Here is a 6000-nt window from a genome sequence, read left to right on the forward strand (position 1 = left end):
AGGACCTCTGGAAGAGCAGCCAGTGGTCTTAACCTCTGAGCCATCTCTCCAGCCCCCACATGTACTTCTTACTGGCCCAGACTTTTAAGGCCACTCTCTTATTTATGGCTGCAATCATTAGTGTTAGTTGTCAACTTGACAGACTCTAGATCACCTAAGAGACCAGTGTCAGCTTCCAAAGAAACTCAGGACAAATGGCTAACTGCGGTGCCTACTTAACATACCCATGTTGGCCTCCAGGCTCTCTGGGCATTGCAAGTACTGTTACAGAGTCCTGGCTCCTCTCTGCTCTTCTCACCCCCGCCCCTACCCTAAACCTCTCCAGTTCCTGAGCTTTGCTTCCCTTCTCCTCCCTTCCTTTCCTTTCCCTTCCCTTCCCCCAGCTTCTAACTCCTATGTGACCCAGGCATTTCAGCCACACACTCTCTTGGTCCTTCTTCCTCTCCTGGTTCTCTCCTGTCCCTCTCTCTTCTCTTCCTCTCTTGACCTCCCTCTCTCCTCTCATGATCTGTTCAACCCTCTCTCTCTCTCTCTCTCTCTCTCTCTCTCTCTCTCTCTCTCTCTCTGCTCTGGATGCTTCCAGATGCCTCTGCATGTACTCTCCCTCATATCTACAATAAAAACCTTCTTCTCAACCATACCTTGGAGTGGTCATGTCCTCGTTTTTTTTTTCATTCATTTGGCATGCCTATGGGGAATTATTCCTGATTTCATCGAGGCGGGAAGACCTGCCCATTGTGGGTGGCACCATTTCTTAAACTGGGTCCTAGATAGTATAAAGAGAGAGAGAGCTGATCACAAGCATTCCTACTCACTCTCTTGACAGGGATGCAATGTGACCAGCTGCTTCCTGCTGTGACTCCCTTGCCATGACAGACTATACCCTGAAACTGTAGGGGCAGAACAAACCCTCCCTCCCTTAAGTTATTTTTCTCTGGCCATTTTATTAGAGTGACGGGAAAAGAAACCAAGATGACTGCTCTCCCCAGTTTTACGATTCAATTCCATAACTAAGCCAACACTGCTTTGCTCCATCCTGGCCCCATCACTGAGCTCTTCCACTTTAAGAAAGAATCTTGCGCCTGGCGGTGGTGGCGCACGCCTTTAATCCCAGCACTCGGGAGGCAGAGGCAGGTGGATCTTTGTGAGTTCGAGGCCAGCCTGGTCTACAGAGTGAGATCCAGGAAAGGCACAAAGCTACACAGAAAAACCCTGTCTCGAAAAATCAGAAAAAAAAAAAAAAGAAAGAAAGAAAGAAAGAAAGAAGGAATCTTGCGATGGACCAGCAGGAAAAGGCCACTGCTAACAAACCTGACATCCTGGGTTTGATCCTTGGCGCCCATGTGTTGAAAGGAGAGGACTAACTTCTGCAAGTTGCCCTTTCACCTCTACACAAGTACCATGGGTGTGCCTACAAATAAATAAGGAAGGAAGGAATAAAAATAAAGAGGCGGGCTGGAGGGATGGCTCAGTGGTTAAGGGCACGGGCTGCTCTTCCAGAGGTCCTGAGTTCAATTCCCAGCAACCACATGGTGGCTCACAACCATCTGTAATGAGATCTGGCTCCCTCTTCTGGCCTGCAGTCACATATGCTGTATACATAATAAATAAATAAAAAAAGAAAAAAAAAGATTCATAAAAATAAAGAGACCTAGGGGGCTGTAACCCCAACACTTGGGAGGTAGAAGTAGGAAGACCAGGAGTTCAAGGTTATCTTGGCTACACAGAGAGTCTGAGGTCAGCTTACACTGCAGGAGACATGGTTTCTAATGAACAAAACTAAAAAAAACCCAACAAAATAAAAAAGAAAGAGTCCCTTTCTTTCCGGGCTTCAACTGACCTCATGGTTTCAGGCTGGAATGACTCACTGCACCACCACAGGACAAGGGCAAGGCCTGCACTTGTGAGGTGTGTCTGCCTTCTCAGCTACCTGATGGCCCTTGCTTCCATCCCATCCTCCTCTTGGCTGTCCAGACTCTGTACCAGCAGTTATCCTACAGCTTGGACTTGCTAAGTGGGTTCCATTTGAAAACTCGGTCCCTGGGGCTGGAGAGATGGCTCAGCCATTAAGAGCACTGGCTGTTCTCCCAGAGGACCTCTCTCCAATTATCAGCACCTACAAGGTGACTGGTAACCATCTGTAACTCTAGTTCTAGAGGGGTCTGGCACTTTCTTCTGGTCTCTGTGGGTACCAGGCACACATATAGTTATATGACACATGCATGCATGTAAAAACCTATACACAATAGACAAATAAACAAAAAATAAATCAGACATATTTCCTCATCAATATATCCTCCCTCACCCAAAACCAACTTTTCAGTGTCTAAACTCCAACTCATTAGCTCCTAGCAAGTGTCAATACCACAGAATTCCTCAGTAGATTAGACCTCTGGGTTATGACTCAGGGGCAGTGTCCTTCTAAAGCCAAAGTTCTCAGTCCCCCACCCAGTGCCATCATTGGCACCTACCCTGCCTTGTGCCTCCAGAGCCACAAAGATGCCCTTGAGGAAAGCCCAGGTGTGCACCATTAGTTCCAGGCCCCTGTCTCTTGGAAAGCAAGATCTGGGGCAGTAACACCTTCCTACCACAGCAGCCATCATGTGAGGCAGCTGAGCTCTGTCTCAGGCTCCCCTTTAGGCAACTTTGCTGAATGTCACCAGTTCCTACTCTAGGAACTGACAGGAGGGAAAAGACAAGCCTGAAAGGAGCTTTCTCTGAGAGCTAAAGATCAAGCTATGACCTGGACACACTCGGGGATACAGGAAAACTAAAAGATGTCTAACAGGGCGAAGACTATGTATTCTCATTGTCTTCAATTCCAGCCTCAGCTTAGTTACTTGCCGATATATCTGTCTTCTCATCTGTAAAAGGGGTGAGATACCTGCCCATTCCAAAGCACTGCAAAAGTAAATTCAATTAAATGATATAAACAGGAGGGACCCTGGGACAGCAAGTCTTCTGCAGGAGTGTCTGCTCTCGCTCTGCCTGCCCCAAATCTTACACTCTAGTTACTTTAATCTCACTTGTAAGGATTATGTCCTTAATTATGTCACCAGCCTGCGATGGCGTCTCAGCCTAAAAAGCGGACATGCCCTCTGTGCATTCTCTTTTTTCTGCACTCACTCCTTCCGTTCTCTTCCCTCCACACGGTCTCTCTGTTTCTCTTTCTCTCTCTCTCTCCCTCTCTCTCTCTCCCCCTCTCTCGCCTAATAAAGCTCTAGAAAGGTAACTATGGTCGTGACTCTTCCATCACCGATACATCCAGCACTCTGCTCCGTCAGCATGGCCGCTGCGGGCGGCAGCCAGCCACGAGCGCCACCGCTTAACCAACATCACTCAGGGATCATATCAGCTGTATAGAAGTCTGGTCTTGCCTGAACCTGATGGACACCGTGACACAAAACAGCTAATTTATTTGGTGTAATTTTCCCTCCCCAGAACTGCTTGTTCCTGCCCTACAGAATGCAATATGTCCAGCCGATTTTGACATCCGGTGACCCAAACAAGAGAGAAATCATAACCAAAAGCAAAACTGTCTCGTTTCAATGGCGGTTCCTGAGGAGTTTTTGTGCAGTCACATGAAGAGAAGCATGGATGTCTCTCTCTAAAAGTCATGGCACCTCATCAATGGGCTGCTCTCCATTCCTGTATGAGCCCCCCCACCCATCACCCCGCCAATGCTGAAGAAGAACCAGACTGAAAAGAGGAATCAAAACTTTCCTGTGCGACCTGGAAATTCCCACAGGAACCAGGTTTGTACTCTCGTGCTGAGCAATGAGAAAATGGAAGAAGCGTCTTGGAAGGCTTTCGTCTGTGTCGGTGACTCAGGGGGCCCAGGCCTTGTTGGATCTTATTGGTTTGTCGGGTATGCCACTTAGCACTTCAATGCCCCAGACAAAGCAAGAGTTAGGGTTCAAACAGGACACCATACTTAACTCTCCTCACCATGCCTAGGATAGGAGAGAAGGCAGCATCTTCCAGAGGAGGTCCACATGGTCCAGGGCTCATGTCACTCTGGGCTGGTGTTCCCTACTCAGAAAGCCTTCCCCTGTTTCTCCCAGACAGTCCCTTCTAACATCATAGATCTAGCCACACCTTAGGCTCTGACCCTGATATGTCTGTCTTCAATCTTTTTATTTGGTTTTGGTTTTGGTTTTTGAAATGAGGTATACCCCTTCGTGTCCTTTATCTGGCCTGAATACTGTGATTACACGTATATACGACTACGCGTGGCTTTGTCTTAAGTCTTGCTCCATCCAGCTGATATAGGTTACACATGGGATATATATATCTATATATCTATATATCTATATCTATATATATATATGTATATATAGATTGTGGCAAGCCACAAGAATATGTTCCAAGGAGTCCAGCTGCATATTAAAGCTATACCTTGACCGGGCCAAGGGTCAGTCAAGTGGGAAGCCATGTAGCATGGACTATTCAGTGTTCCACAGCTTAATATTCAGCTGTGCCTTGTTATGAATTTCTTGTGCTCACAATTCCCATAGAATGTGTGTGTGAACTTCCTGCTCAGGGCAGTACTTGGATAAGGTCACCTAGGCAAAGCCAAGCAGGTGGTAGATGCATAGCTTTGTTTCTTGTGCAAATGGAGCTCAGACCATCCCTTTGCTTTGAGGCCTAGTGGCTCTCCAGAGCAACTGACTGAGAACAAAGAGGTTTTTACATACCAAGGTAGAAGGTAGGGTGGAGCAAAATTCCTGAGGAGGCAGAGAACCCTGTGGCCAGGGAAAGAAGGAACAGGCATTTTTTCTGTAGAGGCAGACAGAATGGCATGACCAGGGAGAAGGGAAGAACACAGAGGTTTTGTAGATGGTAAGGCAGAACTCTTGTAGAGTTCATCAGAGCCAGGAGTAGAGAGCAAGTAGAGATGGAGGGTGAAGAGACAGGGGACAAAGTTGAGGCTGGAAGCATAAGAGCTTAGTTGTTAGCAGGACTATGAGAGGACAGTAAAAGGGGACAAAAAGGAACTGAGTGTCAGGGTGGAACTGAAGCTATGGAGACAGGATTTCATCCCAGAGAAATAAAGTAGATGGATAAAGTAGCTTGGTGTCTCTAGATTTGTTCCTGCCCTGAATGCCTGATGGAGCTGTAGCTGTGTAGATAAAATTTTGTCTTAGAGGAATAAAGTCTACAGATGTAGGAGCATAGTGTACGTAGATTTTTTTTTCCCTCAGATATCCCATGCCAGATGTAGCATCTTCCCTGGACTCTGGGCAATCCATAATAAATGACATGCAAGTCCACATGTGAAGCTTGGCCTGCTTTTCACTGCCACATCTGCAGTGTTGAGAATGGGGCCCAGCCCAGAAGGTACAAATCGGATACTCGCTGAATGCAGAGCTAAGTAGTAGGGACTTAGATGACCCCAAGTTGGGAATATAACCTAGGTACATCTCCTTGGGCCTCAGGCTCACTTCTGCAGAGGGGGTGTGCTATCTTCCCTTCAGTACAAATTTCCACAGCAATCCTAGGACGGAAGCAAGGCGCTTTGTTAACCGGGCCGCGGTACGATTTTTAAACACAGAATTTTGCATTTTATTTTATTTTTTATTTATGTGCGTGAGTGAGCGGATGGATACATGCCACGGGTCATGCTTAGTGTCCCCATGGTCAGAGGACAAATCTCAGGAATTGGTTCTCTCCCTTTACTGTTGACTCTGGGGATCAAACTAGGGTCGTGAGGCCTACACAAGTGTTTATCTTCAGAGTCATCACCCCGGCTCTAATACAGATGTTGGTAGGCTCCTCTAACAACCCTACCACATCCTGCTCTGCTGAACCACACCCAGAATGGAACTGTAGAAACTGACTTGTGGTCTGAATGGAAGGCCCACAGCTGGCTTGGGGTGCACATCACGCCCCTTTTAGACATCAGCAGCTGGATCGAGCTGAGGCTATGAGAGGGATTGAACACAAAGAGGAGGCAACTCTGTTTACTTCTGTACTGAGTGGCTTTCTGTGACACAAGCT

This window comes from Peromyscus eremicus, chromosome 12 (assembly GCF_949786415.1).
Source record: "Peromyscus eremicus chromosome 12, PerEre_H2_v1, whole genome shotgun sequence".
NCBI lineage: Eukaryota > Metazoa > Chordata > Mammalia > Rodentia > Cricetidae > Peromyscus > Peromyscus eremicus.